The sequence below is a fragment of the Halichoerus grypus genome, chromosome 12, assembly GCF_964656455.1.
Source record: "Halichoerus grypus chromosome 12, mHalGry1.hap1.1, whole genome shotgun sequence".
In the NCBI taxonomy this organism is placed as follows: Eukaryota; Metazoa; Chordata; class Mammalia; order Carnivora; family Phocidae; genus Halichoerus; species Halichoerus grypus.
In genome coordinates, this window is record NC_135723.1 from 58,006,474 (window position 1) to 58,031,218 (window position 24,745).

General features: G+C 45.9%; 1 protein-coding gene across 2 annotated transcripts in view; it reads left to right on the forward strand.

Moving 5' to 3' along the window:
* The first annotated feature begins 218 nt into the window (after window positions 1-218).
* Window positions 219-24,745, forward strand: part of SNX10 (sorting nexin 10) — a 68,088-nt gene continuing 43,561 nt past the window's right edge. Inside the window, exons 1-2 of one of the 2 annotated variants that reach the window (XM_078059392.1) lie at window positions 235-357; window positions 21,198-21,261. The gene's annotated coding sequence lies outside the window, so the exon portion shown is untranslated. Of the gene's footprint in view, window positions 358-21,197; window positions 21,262-24,745 lie in introns of both variants that reach the window. The other variant, XM_078059391.1, reaches the window with a different exon arrangement.

Sequence of the window (24,745 nt, forward strand, 5' to 3'; positions counted from 1 at the left end):
AAGGCGGACTCGGGGCTCCGCGACGCCCCCCGGCGGCTGCATCGCCCGCCGCAGCCCAGCGGGCCGAGGGTGCGCCTCATCTTCCTCGGGCGGGAGGGCGGGGCTCGCGGGCGGCGCGGAGCCGTACCTGGACTGGGCGGTGCGGCGGCGGCCCGGGCGGCGGAAGCGGGAGGCCGGGCGGCCCCACGAGGTCTGCGGGCGCTGAGCGCGGGCGCGGGGCCGCTACGTGCGCGGGGCGCGCGGGGCTGCGCTCGGGTGCGCTCCTGGGCGCTCGCCGCCGCCGCCGCCGTGCCTTTGAGTCAGCAAACTCCGCCGCCTGCCAGCCCGCCAGCTTGGCCCTGCCCGGAGGAGCCGTCCGTAAGTGACAGGAGCCCCGCGGGGGAGGCCTGCCCGCGTGCCGCCCGGGTGGGGGCCGCGGCCGAGGGCCGCCCTTTTCTTTGCAGAGGGCCTGCTGCCCCCAGGTGCCGCTGCCTGCGGGCTGGGAAGAGCTTGGGTCTCCCGGGATTGGAGCCGGGGAGCTGCCACCTTCCCAGCCGGGATGTGCAGGGGAGGAAGAAATGGTCGGCCCGTTTGCCAGGGGAGGGCATGGGGAGTATTACGTCCCGATCCAGGGGTTCATGGCTAAAAAGACACCCCGGGGAGAGGGTGGGGCGGAGGTGGAACCCTGGATGCCAGAAAAAGTGCTGGAGCACCTTACACCAGGCCGGCGTTGGGTGGATATATATATATATATATATATTTAAACCCATGAAAGGGGTAGCTTTGAGTTTAGAAACTGGGAAGGGTAGGCAGGGGTTTTCGTGGGATTGCGGGATCGAGGGAAGAGGCCCGAGAGAAAATCCACGTTGACTGATGATGATGATGACCAGGTTTGGTGCCTCGGGAAAGCAACAGCCTGTTTTTCAGTTGCGATGCATCATACTTCTGTGAGATTGCACGGGTTATTGAGGGGAATGGTCACGGGGACGCAGGCAGCTGTCCTGCTTGAGGAGAAGGGCGTCTTTTTCTGCAAGACACGTTTACTTGTAAGAGTGATGGAATTAGAAATTTAGAGCAGGAACGAGGCTTTCACGTGATCTCCTTCAAACCTTTCGTTTTAAGGACGGGGAAACTAAGGCCCGGGGAGGGGAGCCCTTCAGCCAGATGGAAGCAGAAACAGGCCTAGATTCCAGGGGGCTTCTGACTCCCACCCTCGGGGCGGGGGCGGGCTTGGAATGGCGACCTCGCGGTCCTCCCCTGGGGCTGAGCGCCGCCGCGGGGTGAGGTGGACGCGGGAGCGAGCCAGCGAGAACCGACCTCAGCCCCAGAAGGGGGGTACCAGGTCCGTGAGGGGAGGGCTCCTGCCGCTTCGGGCCGTCGCTTCCAGGGGTGGCTATCCCTCAGGCCTCTTTTGTTCTAAGCAATGGTAGATTGAAGATCGACCCCTGGGGATGTTTTGGATAGAGGTACACAAATAAAATACATTTAGAAGTCAGTATATGAAGATGTGAAGCAACGTGATTAGCACCGACTTCTATTGAACTGATCATCCTGTTTCTTCCGGTGGCCCGTTTCGCAAGTTCTCAGTGCCCACCGTACCGTTTCAATGGGGAGGAGCTTGGTGTCGAAAAAGTGGGGACCTGCCCGGGGGACGCTGCTCCTCACCAAGGGGTCTCTTGATTGGCACTCCACTTCTCTCCCCGCCACTCTGGGTTGTGCTGGGAACTTCCTCTTCTTTTACTTGGGGGAAGGCCCCCTGGAGCTTGAGATCCCAAAAAATAGGTATAAACTGTCATTCTTTTCTAAATAAAAATGTGTTAATTAAAGACTCTCGTTTGTGTTCTAGACCGCAGTTTTTACGTGGCTTCGGAGCACTCTTGGTATCTTTTTTCAGCCTTAGGATCTCTACTTTCATTTTAAAGGGTTCACTTTGTTAGTTAAGCTATTATGGGAAATGGCTTCTTTTTTCCTCTTTCGGTGTCATTGCTGTAGTTTAGCAACCGATTGTGAAAGGCTTAGAACTGGTAGAGACAGGGTTCCAACCTCTGTAGTCTTTCGTTTCTAAGAGTGGCAAAGAGGGGCTTTTTGCCAAAGTCTGGGTTGACCCCCATGGAGAATACCCCCAATTTTAGACTGTTATCACCCCCCTCTTTCTTTCTCTTGGTAAGGTAGTAGGTATGAGTCAGCATTTCTGCTGTCTTAGCCCCGTTCAAGTAAGAGATAGTACCGGGTAATGGTTACAGATTCTGGTTTCAGACTCATCAGAGTTGAAGTCTTGACACAATCCTTTGCTAGCTGAGGTACTATCAGGTGCTATCAGCAGGGCACGATAACTTAGCCTTTATTCGGAAATTAAAAAAAAAAAGGTAGTGATAATCCCTCCCCCCAGACTTGTTAATAGCACCAGCTGACATTTATTGAGCTCTTACTATGTGCTAGGCATTGTGAGAGGGTTTTTATGTGACAGTCTCATTAATCCCCACCACAAACTGATGAAGCAGCTCCTATTTACATCTGGGGAAACTAAGGCATCCAGGTATTTAAGACTTCCCTAAACTTCACAGCTCACAATTTTAACCGCTCAGTAAATGTGTTCCACCTTTCTAGAGTAGCTGATAATCATTTAGGGCTTCTGTAGGCCAGGCCCTGTTTCAAATACCCTATGTATATTATTAACAGTCCTTGAGATTGGTACTATTTCTACTCCCTTACCCTCCTTTTTTTGTTATAGATGAAGAAACTGTCACAGAGCCCAGGGCAGGCAACCAGTAAATGATGGAGCCAAGACTTGAACTGGGCAGGCTGGCTCTGGAATGGGAGGTCTCACCCAGTCCCCTGTGAATGTAGGGAAAGGGCTGAGCCAGGTCTCAATCAAGGGCAAGTCTTATTGGCACTTCCATTTATTTTTCCCTAAATAACTACTCCCTACTCCTAGGATCTGCAGGGGAGATGCTCTTAGTTCTGCAAGTGATTCATCTTAGCTTAAGGTTTTGTGATTTTGTGTATATTTGTTGTATTCTCTGTTATTTTTAATAGCTTGTGGTAGGTCTCTGTGATCTTGATCCTAGGAATACAGAGATAGGCTTTAGGGGATCTGTGAACCCCCGAACATGTCTGATTTTATACTCATGTGCAAGGGTGCATTATTCTGGGGGAGAGAATCTATAGCTTACTTCTGATTTTTAAAGGGTCACCTGTGATGGAAAGCAAAGTTAGAAATGCCCATTCTATTCCAATAATCTCATTTTACAAATGAGGCAGCGGAGGCCCAGTGGAGAGGCAGAATAACTTAATCTGAACTATACAGCTCATTAGAAGTAGAAAGGGGGCTAAAACTCAGGTCCCCTGGTCTCATCTTCTTTCCATCACATTCCCTTATCTCCCTTTGGAATAAGGGGTGCCAGGTGAATAAATTATGAGATACCAAAAGACTCCCTCCTCTCCTATAAGGCTGCCACAGTGTTTGAGGCCAGCAAAGCTTCCTGGAAGTGCCTCTTAAAATAGAGCATCCTTTGGCATGTCACATTATTAACTGGACCACTTTACTGTGATTCAGAATGGGCATCGGCAACTCTGTAAAGGTATGAGCCGGGAGCATAAAAATTGAGGAGAAGATGGGGAAAGATTCAGAACATGCATTGGTTGAGTCTCAAAGAGGCCATGCGGGCCTCTTGGCAGAATTGTAGTGTTAAAACGTTTTTGCTGAGAGGTTTGTAAATTCAAAATTCCATGAAGTCTGAGATTTCTGTGTAGTGTGTGAGTCACTAGGAAGTAAGGCCACCTCCTGGCCAAAGGCTGATGCTCCAATGACTAAGCAAGACTAAAAGGTCATGAGATATTTTTTTTTTTAAGATTTTATTTATTTATTTGACAGAGAGAGACAGAGAGAGACAACAAGAGAGGGAACACAAGCAGGGGGACCAGGGGAGGGAGAAGCAGGGTTCGCAGGGCTCGATCCCGGGACCCTGGGATGATCCGAGCCAAACGCAGACGCCTAATGACTGAGCCACTCAGGCGCCCCAAGGTCGTGAGATCTTTATGAGTTTAAGCCAGCCCTGTAACTTCATTTAATTTTTACAAACTGATAAAGTTTACCTGGAAAAATAGCTGTGTACTGATAGGCAATATATTTTGAAATGTATTGTTCAGCCAGATTTCAAAATACATCCTGTAGGACCAGGGATGGGGAGTCCAGAAATGGTTCTGTTGTGAAGACAGGAACTGAAGGTATGACAGAATCGACTTCAGTAAAGTCTATTGAGACGGTTGCCTCACACCATTCATAAAAACACATTCCATCTAGAGTAAAGATTAAATGTCAAAACCAAATTATAGACATTAAAATATATACATAGATGAGATGGTTTTTAAAAATAACTTTGGAGTTATTTATTTATTGGAAATTTGCCAACTTTAATAAAACTCAGAAACCATAAAGGAAAATATTGATTTGACTTTATGAAACATTACACTTCTGTAAGAAAAAAGATGTCATAAAGTTGAAAGGCAGATGACAAATTAGTAAACCAAATAGTTGCAAAATATATAACAGGAATGGAGTCTTAGAAATCAATAGAAAAAAAAATCCAATAGAAATATGGGCAAAGGCTATTAATAGGTAATTCACATATGTATATAAAAATGTTTAACTTTATTAATGACCAGATAAGTGATCTGTTCCCTTGCATGTTCTTCCACTGCCCCGCTGACCCCTTCAGTTGGTAGCTCCTCGGCCCATCCTGGGTCCTCTTTTGTTTCTCCATGCTTTCTCCTGAGATGTTTTTGTGCATAAGAATTATCTGGGAAACTTGTTAAAGCAGATTTCTGGGCCTTTCTTCCGAATAGTCTAATTCAGTAGGTCTGGAACGAGAACTGGGAATCTGTATCTTGATTCCCACGTGATCCAGATGCAATGACAAACACTGGACCTGCCGGTTTTATTCATTTCTGTGACTTTAAACCATCAATTCCTGGATGCTGATGTCTGGCTCTCTTGTGAGCTCCAGGATTATGCAGTTCACATTGAATCTGACTCCTTGGATGTGTCTCAGACATTTTAATTAATTTGCCCAACACTATTGATCATCCCCTCCCCGGTTTTGTAGGGCTGAACACTTAGGCAATTTGGGGGCCCTCTTTAAGAAAAAGTACACAGCATTGTGAATGCAAAATGCAGTACAGGACTACGGAGGTGTCTGTGTAGATTGTGGCCTCAGAAACTGGAGCTTCTTTAACTTCTTGGTCATTCCTCCTCTGCTCCCCACTCTCACCTAACCCATCCTCCTCCCTTGCCCATCTGAAGAAATTATTACTGCCATCTGCCTGTTTGTCCAGGCTAGCACCCTGGAGCCATTTCTCCATCCCACCCCCACCCAAGCCAGTTCAAGGTCTTGGCTGATTTTCCCATCTGTCTGTGCTCTGCTCCCTGCCCCAGCTCCCTGCCCCAGCTCCCCCTTAATCAGCTTCTGATCCTATCTCTCGTTCCATTCTGCTCCCCTCCAATCCAGTTTCCCAAATCAGCCAGAGTAATCTTTTTTTTTTTTTTAAGATTTTGTTTATTTGAGAGGGAGAGAGAGAGAGAGAGAGAGAGAGACAGCGTGAGCAGGGGGGAGGGGCAGAGGGAGAGGGAGAAGCAGGCTTCCTACTGAGAGGAGAGCCCGATGTGGGGCTCTATCCCAGGACTGTGGGATCATGACCTGAGTCCAAGGCAGAAGCTTAAGGGACTGAACCACCCAGGCGCCCCCAGAGTAAACGTTTTTTTTTTTTTTTAAAGATTTAGAGAGCGAGGGAAGGGGCAGAGGGAGAGAATATCCAAGCAGACTCCTGCTGAGTATGGAGCCCGAGGAACCATGAGATCATGACCTGAGCTGAATCCAAGAGTTGGATGCTTAACAGACTGAGCCACCCAGGGCCCCCAGAGTAATCTTTTTAAGAACATACATTGGAACCTGTCATCCCCTTGATTTGCCAGCCCCACAGTGTGGATTGGATTGTCCTTGCAAATGGCTGAAACTGGTGGCAGGGCCATGAATGTGGGGTGGATGGCAGAGGGTGGGGGTGGGGGTCACACTACACGAGCTTGACCTTTTGGAGACTAGTTTCAAAGAAGTGGGGGTGCATCTGGAGAGGCACACCCACCTTGTCCACTACTGCTTGTTTGGTTCTGTCCCAGTTTACCACCTTTCACTGAGAGAACCTGGGTGCCACGTGAAACCTGTGGAGTGCAAGCGAAATGGGATGGATGTCCCTTCACGCTTTGCTTTTGGATGCGTTCTTGTGGTGTTTCGATGTTAGGTAGTAAAATCAGACTGTTTAATTAGTTTTGGGGAAGAAAGGCACGTTCTTTTTTAAGCCAAGTGGCATCTGGGGCCTCCTGTTCCTTAGAGAACTAATAAACCTTGGTGAGAACCCACAAGCCCATGGCCTGGGGAATTCCAAATGCTCCCAGGTTTTCTGCTAATTCCCTCGGGTGCGAGTGGGAGAGGGCTCCCCTGCTCTCTCGGTTTTACCTTGGTGTCAGCGCTGACATCCTGGTGAAGGAATCTGTGCCACCATGTGTGTTGCTTGTTCAGTGGACTTACCTAGGTTAGGGAGAAGTCAGCCCGTGCGGCTCCTGACCTACCCTCTCTTTGCCTCTGAGCCCTGTCCCTCCCTCCCTCCTCACTTTCGGCTGAGCTGCAGGCTTTTCCCTCTATGACTGTGGCTACTCCCCAGTTCCTTCCTCAAACTTATAGACCCAAACAGTTCAAAGTGCAGAGCCCAACAAGGCGCTTTGTGTGTTGGGAACCTGTGCTCAGGACTTAGAAATACAAACACGCGAAGAAGAGTTTTCTATTACCTGATAATTTTCTTCCCTTTTCTTACTGACATAGCAGCTGTCCTTATTGTGAAGTGGCATTTGGAGGAGCTGGAGAGAAGGGAAAAAAGGGGAGAAGGCAGTTGTCCTTGAGCAACCCCGGGTTCCCGGCTGGGTTGGGGGGTGGGGGTATCATAGCTCTGGGTTCTGGTACCTCAGAGCAGGAGACAGAACCTTTTTATCAGCCACCTATGGATGACCGGACCCTGAGAATCTGGCCTCCTTCTGCTCGAACACACATGAAAGTTCTTATGCCAGGTAATCAATGTGATGATTTACAAGGAGGTGCAGACCAGATGCTGGTTTTTTCTAGTCAGCTCATTTCCCTGACAGTTGAGAAACCTTGAAAAACTGTGACCTCTGTTTTGAGAACTTTGCTAACCCAAGTCTGTAAACAAACACGTGTCAAATGCCCTTGGATTACAGTCAGCGCTTTGGCAAATAGTTTAAGGAATAATAACTTTGGTATTTTACTTACTTATTTATTCATTCATTCATTCATTCATTCAAGACTCATTTATGTTTATTATTTATAAATCATGAGAGATTTTTTTCACTTATTAATGCTATTTCACCCACTTTAAAAAGGACTTTCTATCTGGCTTATCTTCACCTTCTTGGATCCCGGTCAGGCGTTACACGTCCCTGGGGGAATGACTGGCTGCGGGCAATGGCCGAGAGTTTCAGAGCATCGAGATCTAAAATTTTCTGCTTCTGTAAATATTACTATTCCATCTGACAAAACAGATACTTGAAGAGAACATTTTTTTTTAAAGGAGCAAGTGCTCTGTGATCCCGAGGAAGAGACCTCAGCATTTTTACCTCCAAGGTCTTGGAAAAGTCTAGGACGGCTGGTAGTGAACGGTGACAGTGGCCGACACAGCCAGCCCTAGGCACAGACCTCCGTGTTTGCTCTTTGCAGCAGATCCACAAAGTAGGCAGGTGTCCCTCTTTTTACAGGTGAGGAAACCGAGGCACAAAAAGGTTAAATACTGTCCGTTGGCAAAGGGCAGAGTGGAAATTCACAGCCAGGCTGCTTGGCGCTGAACAGCTTCTCTGCTTTCCGGTTCGCTGGGCCTTCCAACTCCTCTTAGGGGGAGTCAAAGGTAGAATCTCCCTTTTCGGTTGGCCCTCACCTTACTTGCCAGTCCTTCGTATCCGGACTGATGTAACTTTGGGCAGATTTGAACTTGACCAGTACATCACAATTCCCGATGTCGCTTTTCTCAAAAGCGACCCAATTTCTCACAAGTGAACAAACCCAAGTGGCACTTCTTTGTGACAGAGGCGGCCGGCTCCGTGGGACGCTTGTTATTTCCAGTGTGTTGCAACGCTTTTCCTTTCTGAAAGGGAATTTGTCACTCGGTTTGGAAGAGGAACATGTAATGCTCACTTTTGTCTCTAATTTGCCCACCTGTACCCTGTTCTTCTCGCAGTCCCAACTGTTCTCCAAGTGCCTGAAGGTGGTTTTGTGTGGATGTCCTACATCATCTCAGCATGTTCCCACCCGACCTCATCTTTCTCGCTCAGCTCTGAAAACAGGCGCCCCCTTTCTGACTTCTTCTTTCTGCTGGTGACGTCTTTTTCCAGTCGCCTGCCTGCTGAGTCATCCTTGACTCCCTTTTCCCTATCATGCTCTTGTCCAAGTTTTTCTCATTATGTACATATTTTTAAATAGACTTCTTTTATTTTACATTTTTAAATTTTATTATGTTAATCACCATACATTACATCATTAGTTTTTGATGTAGTGTTCCATGATTCATTGTTTGCGTATAACACCCAGTGCTCCATTCAGTACGTGCCCTCTTTAATACCCATCACCAGACTAACCCATCCCCCCCGCCCCAGAACTCTCAGTTTGTTTCTCAGAGTCCATAGTCTCTCATGGTTCGTCTCCCCCTCCGATTTCCCCCCTTCATCTTTCCCTTCCTGCTATCTTCTTTTTTTTTTTTTAACATATAATGTATTATTTGTTTCAGAGGTACAGGTCTGTGATTCAACAGTCTTGCATAATTCACAGCGCTCACCATAGCACATACCCTCCCCAATGTCTATCACCCAGCCACCCCATCCCTCCCACCCCCCACCACTCCCGCAACCCTCAGTTTGTTTCCTGAGATTAAAGAATTCCTCATATCAGTGAGATCATATGATACTTGTCTTTCTCTGATTGACTTATTTCGCTCAGCATAACACCCTCCAGTTCCATCCACGTCGTTGCAAATGGCCAGATTTCATTCCTTTGGATGGCTGCATAATATTCCATTGTATATATATACCACATCTTCTTTATCCATTCATCTGTTGATGGACATCTTGGCTCTCTCCATAGTTTGGCTATTGTGGACAATGCTGCTATAAACATTGGGGTGCATGTACCCCTTCGGATCACTACATTTGTATCTTTGGGGTAAATACCCAGTAGTGCAATTGCTGGTCATAGGGCAGATCTATTTTCAGCTTTTTGAGGAACCTCTATACTGTTTTCCTTTTTTTTTTTTTTTTTTAAGAGCAGTTTTAGGTTCACAGCAGACGTGGGGGAGAGCACAGAGAGATGCTATATACCGCCAGCCTTCCCTCCCCCATCATCCCCCAAAGTCTACACTTTACATCAAGGTTCACTCACCGCGCTGTACACCCTATGGGTTTTGACAAAGGTCTGACATGTGTCCACCATTCTAGTGGCCTACAGAATAGTTTCACTGCCCCCAACACCCTCTGTGTCCTGCTTCTTGTTACTTTCAAGTACTTTTCCATCCCCCCCCCCGCTGCTCACCTTGGGTCCATGATCTCTCCTGCAGGCTAGAGCGTCCTAGCAACCCCCTGGTGAAGCCCCCAGCCTATAATTTCTCTCCCTGTCAGTCCGTCCTCCACCCCATCCCCAGATGAGTCATTGCCATCATGTCATGGAAACTCACTCATCCCTGCCTTCCAGCAGGATTGAAGTTCAAATTCCTCCTCTTATCCTGCAGGGGACTTTCGCATCCCAGATGTCCATAGGAAGCCTTCTAGGCTTACTTCCTTGCAGTATTCTACCAACGTAGCTCCTCCACTCCTGGGAGGCTGGATCTCTAGATCTCCAAAAGTGGTACTGCTTCTTAATCCCCTGGTCCTGTTTTCTGTGCTTGTCCTAATGCAAGTGTCAAGGCCTCATCAAGCCCCACCTTGTCCATGAAGCCTCTCCCTCTCCATTCTTGCCGGTAGCCTTGTTATCAGTGCTATCTTTTTTTTTTTCACATACAGTGAGCTTTGCATTACAAGTGAACTGTTTCATATCCTTGTCTGGGCATTTTTAGGTCATAGAACTCAGAGAGTGTACCTTAACCATTAAAAAAAACCATGCTCCTCACCAAAACCAGACCTAGAATGTCACACAGTAGGTGCTCAGTGATTACTTATTGAACTGAATTGTCATTGTCTCCTATTCTTAGAGGGTCCTTTATAGCCCCTGACACTAAAGAGGTCTCTCAGGGGAGTGTCCTACCCTTCTCTCAGTATTACTCCTTTCTGAGGATGAGAAAGGCATGTCTAGATGTTCGGCTGCTGGCTCTCCCAGGCTCAGATACAGATGGAACTCTGCCCCCACCTCACCTCCCTAAAGCATTTGAGACATTAATAACTCAATTTATTGGTTGCTATCTTTTACGCATTTATTTCTAAGGATGTAGCACGGATGCCATGCTGGGCATAGGGGGTCCCTGTGGTAAGGGGGGGGCTAGTAACCTGGCTTCCGATCCTGGCTCCTTCACTTCCTTAGCCACGTGACCTTGGGCATGGTCTCCTTATTTGTAAAATTGAAGTACAAGTATCTTGAGGATTAGATGAGATAATTCATGTTAGAGGCCCCTCACAGTGTCTGGCACATAGTTAGCAATCTGCTATTTTTACTTTGATTACTATTTCTTTTTTTTTATTTTTATTTTTATTTTTATTTTAAAGATTTTTATTTATTTGAGAGAGAGAGAATGAGAGAGAGCGAGCACATGAGAGGGGGGAGGGTCAGAGGGAGAAGCAGACTCCCTGCCGAGCAGGGAGCCCGATGTGGGACTCGATCCAGGGACTCCAGGATCATGACCTGAGCCGAAGGCAGTCGCTTAACCAACTGAGCCACCCAGGCGCCCACTTTGATTACTATTTCTGATTATTAGTGGCATAACTAACGTTACTCCCCATTCTCATCTTTTACCATCCAGTGGAGGTAGGTCAGGAGGAAAGATCGAAAACAATAGAGGAAGACGTGTGGTCTTGAAGACATTCCCCTCTGGGCTGTTGCTGGCTAGAAGCTTTCTTTTCTCCCAAGGTGAATGATGAACCACGGGTAAGAGGAAGAGGGCTGGCAGGAGAGGTAGGCCCCTTGTTCTCATGCCCCGCCTCCCAGCCCATGTGGTTGTGCTACTTTGAAACTTGATGGTGATGCAGAGGTGGAGAAAATTAGTTGGGACTAATTCAATCAAATTTAATTGACCCAATATTTATTGGGCACTTACTATATGGCAGGCACTCTGCTAAGTGCTTGGGTTATAAAGCGTGAATGATTTGGACAAGGTCCCTGCCCTCGTGGGACCTTTGAGAGGACAGATAATAAACAACAGAATAGATTAATAGATAAAATAGTACAGACTGTGATAAATCCTAAGGAGAAAATAAAAAGGTAGAGCATTACTGGGGGAGTTTGCTTTAGTGGGTGGTCAGGGGAGGCCCCTCCGAGAAGGTGGCATTTATTTATTTATTATTACTTTTTTTAAAGATTTTATTTATTTATTTGAGAGAGAGAGAGAGCATGAGCAGGGGGAGGAGCAGAGGGAGAGGGAGAAGCAGACTCCCTGCTGCAAGGAGCCTGATGCGGGGCTCGATTCCGGGCCTCCAGAATCATGACCTGAGCTGAAGGCAGACGCTTAACCGACTGAGCCACCCAGGTGTCCTAGGACGTGGCATTTAAACCAAGACCTGCAGGATGGGAAGGAGCCACCATGGTCGGTTGGATGGGAAGGTGGGAGGGGCCATCAGAGAAAACAAGAGGCCTGAGGTGGGAGTTTCAGAACTGACCTATATGGCAATTAGTCACCATGAGTGTGCAGAGGAGTTGAGACAAGGTGTTGGTTGGAGAACCAGAGGAGTGTGCTTTGTAGGGGTTGTGCAGATATAGACCATGTCCTCTGAAACAGTGGTTTTCAAAAAGTTTCTAGCATCAATACCCTTGAGGGGGCATGCAGTGACCTTCTGGGGTGGGACTGTTGAGGGGTTGGTGATGGAGAATGCTGCGGTATGTGAGATTTGAAAAGAACCCTCCATGATTTGGATACACCTCACTTTCTCCCCTTCCCCCAAATAAGAAGCCCTGCTCATCCTGATCCACTCTGAAGCCGTGGGATCTTGGGAACTTTATTTATTAAGATTTTATTTATTTGAGAGAGAGTGCACGAGCAGGGACGAGGAACAGAGGGAGAGGGAGAAGCAGACTCCTTGTTGAGCAGGGAGCCCCACATGGGGCTCAATCCCAGGACCCTGAGATCATCATGACTTGAGCTGAAGGCAGATGCTTAACCGACTGAGCCACCCAGGCGCCCCTCTTGGGAACTTTTACATCTCTTAATTTTCAATTAAATTTGTGAGGTTATATAGGCACACTGTAGAACATGGAATTCTGTCGGTGAGAACATTGGCATGGGCATTTGAAGATGAGTCACTGTTTAATTGGATCACTGTGTGACCCACTTAAATAAATACTGTTTTTTGAATAGAAAAGTTATTATTGCTTTCTTTTGAAATTATTTAGAAATGACTTTGGAGATGTCCTTTAAGATTTTAATGCATGTGGATGTTGTCCTTTTGTTAAGAGAAGAGGTACAGGGGAGAGGAGAGCAGTTTCTGGCATTTAGGAGCCCTCGGTTTGAGTCTGGACCACACAGTGTGGCTTTCGGTGGTCATTTATCCTCTCTGGGTATTGGTATCCTCTTCTGTAAAATGAGACAGATAAGTTGCCTGCCTCACCAACTGTCATGGGACAGTGCTTTCTAAACTGCAGAACGTTAGAAAATAAAAGTTACTTTAAAAAACTTAAATTCCGTGTGTGTGCATTATTGGCCAGGATGTAATTCATGACCATAGAAGATAACTTTTCACTGCTTATAGATGATTGGTTTCTGGAATAATCCAAAGGAGAATATTTTTATAACTTTGCAGTAGGAATGGGCTTTCTAAGTATGGTACAAAATTAGAAGCCATAAGGAAATGTTTGATAGAATTCATTACCTAAAAACAGTTGGCATAGCAGAACCCCCATGAACAAAGTAAAAGACAGATTACAAATCAGAAAAATGTATTTGCATTTCATGTCATGTATTAAGGATTATTTTTCCTAATACGTAAAAAACTCCTACAAATCAATAAGGAAAAGAACAAACATACCATAGGAAAATGGTCAAAGGATATGAACAAACAATCCATAGAAAATAATTTAGTGGCTCCTAAACACATAAAAAATGCTTGACCTCACATGTAATTTTTAAAATTCTGATTAAATTGCACTGAAATATTACCACATTTCACCTATCTGGGATTGACAAAGATAGAAACATTTTGAAAACCATCCATGTTAGGGAGTTTATGGGAAAACAAAACTCACACATACATGCTTGGTGAATGTGTATTAGTTTCCTATAGGGGCCACATTGCCAGTATCTGTCAGAGTTAATAATTCACATGGTCTGGCTTGACTCAGAAATTCCACTTAAAGAAATTTGTCCTTCAGATAAATTCACAGTATTCACTGTTTAAGTAGCAAGAGTGTCTATCAGTGGGAGCTGGTGAACATGAATTACGGTACATTTGCACAGGGGAGCAGGACACAGCCACAAAAAGAGAACAGGGATGCTCTGTGGACAGCTGTGGAGCAGTCTACATTGTTAAGTAAAGAGTGAGGTGTAGACAGGGCCCTAAGTGAGTCTACCATTTACAGGAAAGGAAGGGGGAAATAATAAATATGTGTATGTGTTTGCATATGCATAAAATAGCTCTGGGAGGGTACTAAAAAATGACTAAGAGGTAGGAGAAAGAGGGAGAGTTTTTATTATTATAGAAGAATATATTTTGTATTTTTGTATTTTGTATTTTTTTACATTTTAAAATAAATGTTCTATTTTAAGAATTAATAAATATTAAATATGAAACAAAAAGAAAATAAAACAGTAGTTGAGATAGGGATTGAACCTACCTATAGGTTCATTAGCATTGTGTTTGATCCCCAGATTATTAAACATCTTTATGTGTCTGCCAGTATCACAGTTTGGGGCTATGAAAAGGGGAGACATCCTTTCAAAGCGCTATTGGCTGGGGCGCCTGGGTGGCTCAGTCGCTAAGCGTCTGCCTTCGGCTCGGGTCATGATCCCGGGGTCCTGGGATCGAGCCCCGCATCGGGCTCCCTGCTCGGCGGGAAGCCTGCTTCTCCCTCTCCCACTCCCCCTGCTTGTGTTCCCTCTCTCGCTGTGTCTCTCTCTGTCAAATAAATAAATAAAATCTTAAAAAAAAAAAAAAAGCGCTATTGGCCATTTTGGGCACACAAGACTAATGTACACTACGATCAGAGGCCAGTGGAAGGATCATATAATCCAGCATTCAGGAGCTGGTGCAGCTGAAGTCTGATGGGCATTCAGTTCAGTCCCATATTGGTCAGGGGAGCACTGTGTTCAAGACATTCATACAAAGATTGTGGTGGAGTAATGGCCCCAAAGATGTCCATGTTCGAATCCCCAGAACCTGTGAATGTTTCCTTGCATTCAAGGATGGATGTGGTTAAGTTAAGGGTCTCGAGATGAGATGATCCTGGGTTTTCTAGGTGGGCCCAGTCTAATCACATGGGTCCTTAAAAGCAGAGAACCTTTCTGGCTGTGGTCAGAGGGAGATGTGCCCACAGAAGAAGGGTCAGAGAGATGATATGTGGCTGGTTTGGAAGATGGAGAAAAAGGGGCCAGGAGCCAGGGAATGCTAGCAGCCTCTAGAAGCTGGGAAAGGCAAGGGAACAGTCTCTCCTTTAGAGCCCCCAGCCTGGTAGATGCCTTGATTTTAGCCAAGAGAGATTGGTGTTGGATTTCTGACCTACAGAGCTGCACAATAATAAATCTGTGTTGTTTTAAGCCACAAAATTGATGACAATTTGTTACAGCAGCTATAAGAAATGAATACAAAGATGATGTAGAAATAACCCCGAAGCCTTGCTCTCCTAGGTTTTCTAATTTAGGAGGGAAGCGATGACAAGAATCGAATCAATAATCATGCCACGCCAATGTGGAAAGTGGCATGAAGATTTGCAAGGAGCTGTCCATGAAGGGGCTGGGGAAGGCTGGGGGAGGAGGGGCTGGCTGGGTTGTGCTGTGAAAGGCAGTGCAGCTTGCTGGTTGGGAAGAAGGACGCTGGTGCTGACTGTGGCTTGAATCTTGTCTCTGCCTCTTCCTAGCTTATGGGGCCTGGAGAAAGTCAATCTCTCTGTGCCTCAGTTTTCTAATCTGTAAAGTGGGGATACTAATAATGCCTCTTCAAAGGGCTGTTGTGCAGAGTCAGTATGTTCATGTGTGTCAAGTGCTTGGAGTGGTTCCTGGCCATTCCAAGGGCATGGGAGTGTTTGCTGTTGATATTTTGCCCTAATGGATGGGTAAGGCAGAGGCAGGCAGGGGGCAGTGGTGGAGCATCTGGGGACAGCAAGCCCACTGCTCTCAGTTGAGTGATGGGAGCCCCGGTGGGGAGAAGGAGCAGAAAGCCTGTTTAGGAGCATGGAGCCAGATGATGGTGGCCTGGGGACCTGGCCTGCAGAGCATCCACTTAGTGCCCTGGAGGATTCAGCAGGTAGGATGACAATGAGTAGAGCAAGGGTGCTGATCAGATTTCTTTAAGTGGAGAGGCGGGTAGTCTTCTTCCCACTTACCTTGTCTTCTCTGTCCCTTCACAATGAGTGGCCTGATCTCTAACCAAGATGATCATCTTCACTCCCCTCAGGGCTCCCTCTGCCACCCTGCAGGATTTGGATTCAGGAGCCACCATCTAAGATCTTATCAATACTAGATAATCAGGGTTCAGGGTCTCGAGAGAACACTCTGGTATCGATAGTTGGCTCTTCTGTGTGGATACTCATAGTCACCTACTTCTTCAAAGCCAGCTTTCAGCCTCTTCTGTGTCCCCGTAGATCGAGGAGCAGAAACCTGACCTATGTGGCTTTGGCAGCTCCCCACAGGCTAATGGCTGGGCCTATCCCTGTTGGCTTTCAGAAGTCAGCTCCCTTCTGGCCATTTGGGGTCTGTGTCCTCTCAACATGTAGAGCTGGTTCTTGAGCAGATGAACCACCAGAACCTTCAGAGTTCTTGGAGAGAATGATCCTGAGGTGGGGCATTGTAAGCAGAAATGGGAATCTGAATTTTCCAGACCAGCTGCCTAGTCCCTGTGTGTTCTCCCTCTGCTTTTTGGAAATCCCTCTTTCCTCACAGCTCAGATTCCTCCTGCAGACTCTGGGATGCCCAGGGCCTCTCAGGGAGCTGTCTCTGAAATAGGGGATCCTCAGTGCGTCCTTCCTTCCCATTCCCCGAGAACTCCATGCTCTTGACTCATCTCATCCTTCTGCCCCTCCTTCTCACTTTGGCTTTCACCCCCTAAAAATTTAGATGCTAGAGTGTCAGTCTTTCAAGGCGTCTTCTCTCCTACATTATCTGATAAGTGAACTTGTGCAAAGGGACAGGTAGGTGCTAATGAGTGTATTTATTATGATCATGTGAAGAAACGCCCAGACCCGTCTGTCCTTGGACAAGTCATCACCTCCATTAGGTGTCTCTTCTTACCTGAGAAACAGAGACCATAGTACTTTCCCTGCCTCACGGGATTGTTGTGACTAGGATATCACTCATTCGTGTATTCGTTCACTCATCCGTTTCGTAGTCCTCGAGTACCTACACGGTGGCTGGTGTAAACTAGTGGTAAACCCGGCACAGTGCCCGCCCTGCTCTCGTGGAGACAGATCCCAAACAAGAGACAGTAGCATGTGTGTTGACAGCCTATGGGTATGAGGTAATGTCTGTGACAGGGCCAGGTCGTCATTGTACATGGTGGCCCTCAGTTTAGCCGGACAGAGGCCTTCTGGTGAAACAGCAGTCTGGGCTCCAGGTCTCCTGGGTTTCTGGGTGGTGTTTGGGGAAACATCTGCAGGTGCTTTGCTTTTCCTTTCCCTCTGTCCCACAGTGGAGGTTCTCTTTTCCTCTTCCGGGGCTCTCAGCTGGCGTCTGGGTGGTGTTTGGACGGGCGCCTGGCCTTCCCTGTCACTGCCTTCTCAGAATGAGACCAGGAGGAATGGTCCTCCTGACGGGAGCGCAGCGTGCAAGGTGTGTTCCCTGGACACAGGGCTGCCTCCTTCCCAGTCCTGTGGGAAGCAAATGACGGAAGCTTTGGTCCCTCTTGACTTTATTATAGTTGCCAGGAGGAGTAACTGGAGATTAAGGACCATTGTGATAAAGCAGTTTGAGTTATATTCTGAGGACACTCAAGATGCTAATGGTTGCACGTAGGGCTGGCTGTGGGTCACTTCATTCAAAGTGGAGGCTAGTTCTTAAGAATGTAGTTCTTAAAACTTTCACATGAGGGCTCATGCAGGGCCCTTGAGATCATGACCGTAGCTTCACATCCCTTCCTCTTCCTGAGGGAACAGGCTTGGAGTGACTCCACCCGCAGGTGGTAGCCGACTTGGGAAACAGAACCTCTTTTTCTTTTATACACGGTGCTGCCTCTTGCGAAAGGGCCAAGGGTTTATATGAAGAAGATGCGTGAAGCACACATAGGAATCAAGATTTAGAAGTTAACTGGGAAAAGGAGGAAGGCGCTGGTTGTGTGTGGGTGTGCGTGTGTGTGTGTGTGTGCACGTTCACAGAAGAGGCATGAAGGGACATCTTTGCAACATTTTGGGAATCCTGCAGTTGCTCTTTCTCAGTCCTTCCTGTGGGCTAAGTAGAATACCACTTAGCAGAAATACGATCATTTAAAAAATTTTTTTCTTATTGTAGTAAGAACACTTAATATGAGATCTACCCTCTTAACCAGATTTTTTTTCTTTTTTCTTTTTTTTTTTTTTAAGTAGGCTCCACAGCCAGCATGGAGCCCAATGCGGGGCTTGAACTCATAACCCGGAGCTCAAGACCTGGGCTGGGATCAAGAGTCGGACTCTTAACGGACTGAGCCACCCAGGCGCCCCTTAACAAGTTTTTAAGTATGCAATGTGGTATTGTTACCAATGAGTACCATATTGAACAGCAGCTATCTAGATTGGTTCTTCTAGCAGATACTTGATCGATCATGTTAGAACCTGTAAGCTGATGTCTTTCCTCCCCAAGGCTGTTGTTTCACTCACCTGCAGTACTTTTCTTGGCTAAGAGGTTGCATAGCTGGGTTCTCCAGGAATGTTCTGCCCGGCCGGGGAGACCTGCTGTATCTCTGCCGCTCTGAAAAGAATATTCAGAGGAATTCTATACCTATAAAGATTGCATGTTAAAAAAGGGTTAGATTGTGTAGGGCTTTCGTGAATTTGGGGCTCTGCCAAATCAGTGTGGCTAAGTTTGTTTTCGCCCCTATCCTGAGCATTTGTGTAACAAGACCCCCTCTCCAGATTATCTCTGCCTCCTCTCTCCTCTCAGAGCCCAGTGTTCACCTGTGGTATAAAAATAAAAAACAAAAACCAAAAATAAATAAATAAATAAATAAATAAAATAAAAAAACACTGCAAAGTTGTAGCTGTCATCAGACTGCTAATCAGACCCTGAGTCCTTTAAAAACTTGATTTTTTTGACAGGTAGCAAATGTAGTTTTCTTTTTAAAAAAGTTACTCCTTTTTTGTCTTGTTGGACTAAAATCGCTTGCTGTGGATATGTTTTCAAAATATAGTCCTTTCTCAAATACTGTCTTTTTTGTTTTGTTTTGTTTTTTTTAAGTAGGCCCCATGCCCAACATGGGGCTTGAACTAATGACCTTGGGATCAAGAGTTGGATGAAGCTCTACTGACTGAGCCAGCCAGGCACCCCAAAATATAGTCCATTCTCGTGAAGGACTCAATGCTTTTACTGTTTTACATTTTAATATTATGAGTGACTATAACGTGGGATGGTGCTAGGGCTTGCTTAAAAGATTTTGCTTAGGGTCGCCTGGCTGCCTCAGTCGTTCAAGCATGTCTCCTGATGTCGGGGTTGTGAGTTCAAGCCCCACATTGGCGGTAGAAATTACTTAAAAATCTTAAAAAAAAATTCAGGGGCTCTTGGCTGGCTCAGTTGGTGGAGCATGCAACTCTTGATCTCGGGGTTGTGAGTTTGGGCCCCACGTTGGGCCAAGAAGACAAAAAGATTTTACTCTGAAACCCTTGGGATTTTCCTTGTGACAGTGACTTGTGAAGAAGTGCTGAGATTTAATAACTATTTTTTGTTGTGAATATAGTTTCCTTTATTTCCAGTTGCTTTCAGTTTCGTAGCTGAGTGTTAAGAAAATAGCCTGTGAACGCCATGTGATTCTGCTTCAAGTGTTTTGAGAAAACAGATATTCAAGGAAGGGACTTAGAAAGCAGATTAATAATAGCAGGAAAAAGAATCAGAACAGCAAGGGGGGGTGCGCTTCGCCGGCTCAGACGGTGGAGCATGCGACTCCTGATCTCGAGGTTGTGAGTTCAAGCCACACACTGGGTGTAGAGATTACTTAAAAATAAAATCTTTAGAAAAAATTGTTTGATAAAAAAAAAAAAGGATCAAAGCAGAAATAAGCCATATGTAGTGGAAAGAATCAACCAAAGGGAATCAGAAACATGATTTATTATTAATGGTGTATTGATTGGGTGGATGAAGTGTCCAGCTCTTGTACTGCCCTCTTTCAGATGGGACGATGATACTGGCAGGTTTTGTGCTTGAGATCCTCTTCCAGTTCTGCCAAGATTGTTATCTTGTCCCTGAGAATGGGCAGGTAGCATTGTGGTGCCCACACATGGATGTCCACTGGTGCAGTGCCCAAGTGGCTGGCTGATTTCTGAGTACTGTTTATTTTTTATTTATATTTATATTTATTTTTATTATATTTATGTTTATTCATGCAGTTGGTGCAAATGTGTATGGAGAACCCATTATGTGCCTGGTACTGTGGTAAGAGGTCAGATCCTGAGTAAACGAGCACAGTGAGGACCTGTGCTGTCTCTGAGCTTACAGTTTGGTGGGGAGACAGACATTAATTCAGTATTGACACAAGTACGGGTAAAAATATCAATGTGACCAGAACTACAGAGGAAGATGATGGTGCAAAGGAAGTGTAACTAGGGGGGTTTTGACTTCGCTGGAGGGAGTTAGGGAAGCTCCTCTGGGTTAGTGAGACGGGGACCAAGATCGGAAAAGTGAGTAGAGGTTAACTAGACAGGTGGGTTTGAATTCCAGCATTGCCCTTGGACGAATTGGTGACCCTGTGATGACCTTGAGCAAGCTACTTCACCTCTCAAAGCCTAGTGTCTTCATCTATAAAATGGGTGGTTGTGGGAATCCAGGGAGGCAGGACACATAATATACTCTGCACAATGCCAGCACATAGCTGACGCTCCGAAATAGTAGCTATTTTTTTTTTTTAATGTTTTATTTATTTACTCATGAGTCAGAGAGAGAGGAAGAGGCAGAGGGAGAAGCAGGCTCCCCGCCTAGCAGGGAGCCCGATGCGGGACTCAATCCCAGGACCCTGGGATCATGACCTGAGCCGAAGGCAGACGCTTAACCATCTGAGCCAGTAGCTATTTTTATTACTGTCCCTGTTTTCTGTTCATTTGGAAACTTTGAAAAGATACTTGTTAAATTTTTTCTTTTTTTTTTCTGGTTAGCAAGAGCCACTAAATACCTGAGGATACTTAACTTGGAAAATGGAAGCCTAAAGGGAGATTTATTGATGGTCTTCAACTAGGCCAAGTGTCCTTGGCATCTAGGACGTGGGGAAGGCTCATACAAAGCCACACTGCTGTGAAGTCAAATTCAGAATGGGGCTGCCTTGGAAGCAATTGTAATGTGCTGAGATTTTAAAACCCAGTATTGTTAGATCACATCTCCTACATTTCTATTTCTCATGGCAGTCAATCTTGAGTAGCCAGGCTAATGCTTATTTTCTGTACCAATACCATATTGTGTTTGCCCAGTGATTTTTGCTACAGTGTAGTTTTGCATGGATATTTTTTATAGCTAAAGGTGTAGTGGTTCCTGGGCATCCTTTGAGAATGGCAAGTTTTGCTTTTCTCTCTCTGCTCTGGGACATATACATACACACGTATATGTATACAGTCCAGCTTTTTACTGCAATAATAATTTTTTGCATCTTTCATTGTTCTTAGATTTTGAAGAAAAAGGTACCAAAGATTCAGCCAGTGGTCACACTTAATTTTTATTGCACACTTGGTAAGTGCTTTAAGTACATTACATTATCTGATTTAATCCTCATCCTATGAAACAGGCACTATTAAGAATCCTGTATTCCCCCTGCAAGAAAATGGAGGACCAGAGAAATTAGGTCACTTGTCCAAGTTCACACAGCCATGAGTGGCATAGTTGGGATTTGAACCCAGATGCGAATGGCTCCAAATCTGAGCTCTAAACACTTCCATGCTGCCTTTTGAGCTAGTTATTGAAGATTATCAAACACTGTGTCAGCAGGGTAGATATATGTCAGAAGATTAATTAGACTTACCCAGTCAGGAGAAAGGCTTATGAAAAATGTCTGTGGCCTCTGAAGGGCATGGGGAAGCTTGTTGAATTTACATTTATTCACTAAGTCAGTGGAAGTGGATATTGCAGGGATGTCCTTCTGGATTAGTTTCCTGGTCGTTATAAGCCTTGGTTTTACAGTACGGATCTTAAGGCACGCTAGTGTATATTAACCAAAAATTAAAGATGCAGATGAGTATTAGGAGTTTGTACTTAAAATAACATTTTTGCTTCTTCCTCCTTCTGACTCTCTCTGTATCACAATTCCTGTGTTAATAGCTTTTGTGTCTTCGGGTCAACCATGGTTTGCTGCCTTAAAGCTCTTTGGGAACTGCTTCCCATCCATTCGGAAGCGAGGGAAGGATGAATTCGACATAAATAATGTATTCAGAAGTGGGTGTAGACAATATGGGTGGAGTTGGAAAGACATATCCAGGGGACCTTTGGCCAACGATGCTGCTGGCTGTCAGCGCCTGATACCGCCCCCGACTGTGATGGGGCCTGTCTGGGCCGGGCTGAACGGGCTTCCAAACCTCCGCTGCATTTGCTCCAAGGTTCCTGTTTTATTTGTCTGCTAATGCGAATCCTGCCTCAAAAATTAAGTGTGGTTTTTGACGGATCAGAACTGGATACAAATACAGCCTGATGTGTCGGCCAGGGGAGGGGGAAATGTCAAACACTGCTGGAGGGAGGAAGGGAAGTGGTCTCTTCCCCAGGCTTCGTTTCCTTTCCTAGTTATGGGCTTTTCCTGATTCAGCAGAGGAGGAATAAAGATGTCTGGGGGCTCCAGTTTATTTTACATATTTGTATATGCTCTGTGCATTTACGCATTTATTTTTATCTGTATTTTGAAATCACAAAAGTAAGGCACTTTAAAAAATAAGAGTTGTTGGTAATCCAGGAGTGTCTAAAGCAGAAAAAAAGGAAGTGCCCCCCCCCCATACACCTCAATTGCGTTCACTTTGGCACACATGTTCTGGAATCTTTTTCAGTGCATATAAATGTATACACACGTATGTTGTTAAAAAACAAAATTCAACTGGTCAGCATCCCATCTAGCAAGTAGAGAGATGCTCTCAGGAACTGTACAAAGTAGAAGGTTTTTATAGGAAAGAGGATGGGGCAGGGAAGTTATTAGCAAAAAAAAAGAAAGAATTGCTTCAGGCAAGGTTGTTTTCCCTTGGGAAGAGTAGGGGGTATGATCACGAAGATTCCCTCACCTTCCTTTTCAGGAGTGGGGAAGTGAGGGCCCATGTGACAGATTATCTTATTGGTGCTGACCAGAAAATTCCTGACTGACCCGTAAAGACTACATTTCTGGGAGAGATTTAAACTGCATTTAGGTTAGGTATGAAGCCCTGGTTTGGTGGCATGGTCTAGCATACATGACTCCGTTTTGGGCCTTTCGCTTTCTTTTGGACAATGTACATACTCCAAAAATGGAATCACACCACATATTGTTCTGCAAGTCGTTCCCACTTTGTGCATCATGGATAGTACTTCTTCTGAGCTCCCCCCCCTTTTTTGAACAACTGCAAGGTATTCCACGAATGTGCCTTACTTTAATTGTTCCCTTACTAGTGGGCATTCAGGTTGTCTCAGCTTCTCCAGTTATAAACATGGCCGCAGGTGAGCAGCCTCATGGATGTGGCTTTGCCCCTGGGTGCTCCTCTTTCTCAGGGATCCCTTCTTAGAAGTGGGGACGCTGGGTTGAAGGAGGTGTGAGCTCTAGACTTCGGAGTCAGTAAGCCTGTATTCAGGTCAGGCTCAAGGTGTGAGCACTGCTCTGACTCACATAGAGTCGCGTCTTATGTGACCATGAGGCAGGCAGAGCAGTATCCAGCCCAGAGTCATGGGACAGAGCTAGTTAATGGACAAGATGATTTTCCCAGCTAGCTTACCCTTTTCAAATGTATGAAGGTAACAATTTAGCCATGTTGAAATCCTGACTTTTGCTTCAATCCAGATGTATTCCCGGAGAACTTGAATCTGTCAAGTCTGCTCCTAGAACAAAGCCAGTCTGGGTTTTCTTTCCCACTCCCCAACCACCTTCATCTGTTTGCCCTTCTAGTATTTTGTTAATCTTTGGACTGAAATAACTGACAAGATCACAAGATTAGTGTTGTCTGAAAAACACTCCCTCTGGCTTTAATTTGGTCAGTTTTGTGAGGTCTTGCCCCTGAGTCCTTTCCTAGCCAGACTCCCCGGGCCAAGGCTCCTTTCCAGGTGGACCTCAGACCCATGCGGTCACGGATCCAGCAGTGACAGCTGGTCCAGGTTATGCTGGGGCAGGGAATGAATCATGTACCAGGAGCGAGTGAGGCCAGCTGACCACTGGGCACCCTAGTGACTTCACTGTCCTCTACTTCTCTGTGTTCAGCAACAACTTACAGTTAAGGGGCTGAACAAGTCACTTTATTTGTTTACTTGTAATTTACCAGATTTACATGGGGCTCTGACGAGGCTTAGGGCAGGGGTTATTTCTGTCTGACGCATTACTCACGTCACTCTGCTCTATCTCCCATCTTCTCCCTGCTTGGCACCCCCATGGCAGAGGGCACTGGGTGATCTGATCCTGCCCCTTTCCCATGGAGCCAAACAAGCCCTTTAGAATATTTACTTTTGGAGGTCAGAGAACATTTCTTTGGGTTCTTTCACTTAGTCCTTAGGTCTCTCCCCTTGACTGTGAGGAATGAGCATGTTGGTCTCCTACAAGTTGGGAGGCCTTGAGCCTGAAGTGATTATTGTTTAACCTCCTAGATTCTCATGAAGGAAGGAACCAGAGTAGCACTTTCAGATTCCTCCAAGATGATCTTTTCCAATGATTGATGAGAATAGGAGTCTGAATCAGAATGACTTAAGGGCTTGTTTGGATGGCTTGTGAGTCCTGTTCTCCTTTTCCTTCCCAAAGCCATGTTAGAGCAAAAGGTTAGTTTTGGGGTCTGCCTTTTAATTTGTTTCTACGGAAGTTTTCCTAAGAAAAATTTAGATCTGACTGACTTGTGTATAACTCCACAGTAGTGAGGCATAAAGATGGCAATTTATTGGCTCACATTTGAAGTATTATGAAACAAAATTAGAGATTTTGGGGTGCCTGGGTGGCTCAGTCAATTCAGCGTCTGACTCTGGTTTTCGGCTCAGATCATGATCTCAGGGTCGTGAGATTGAGCCCCATGTC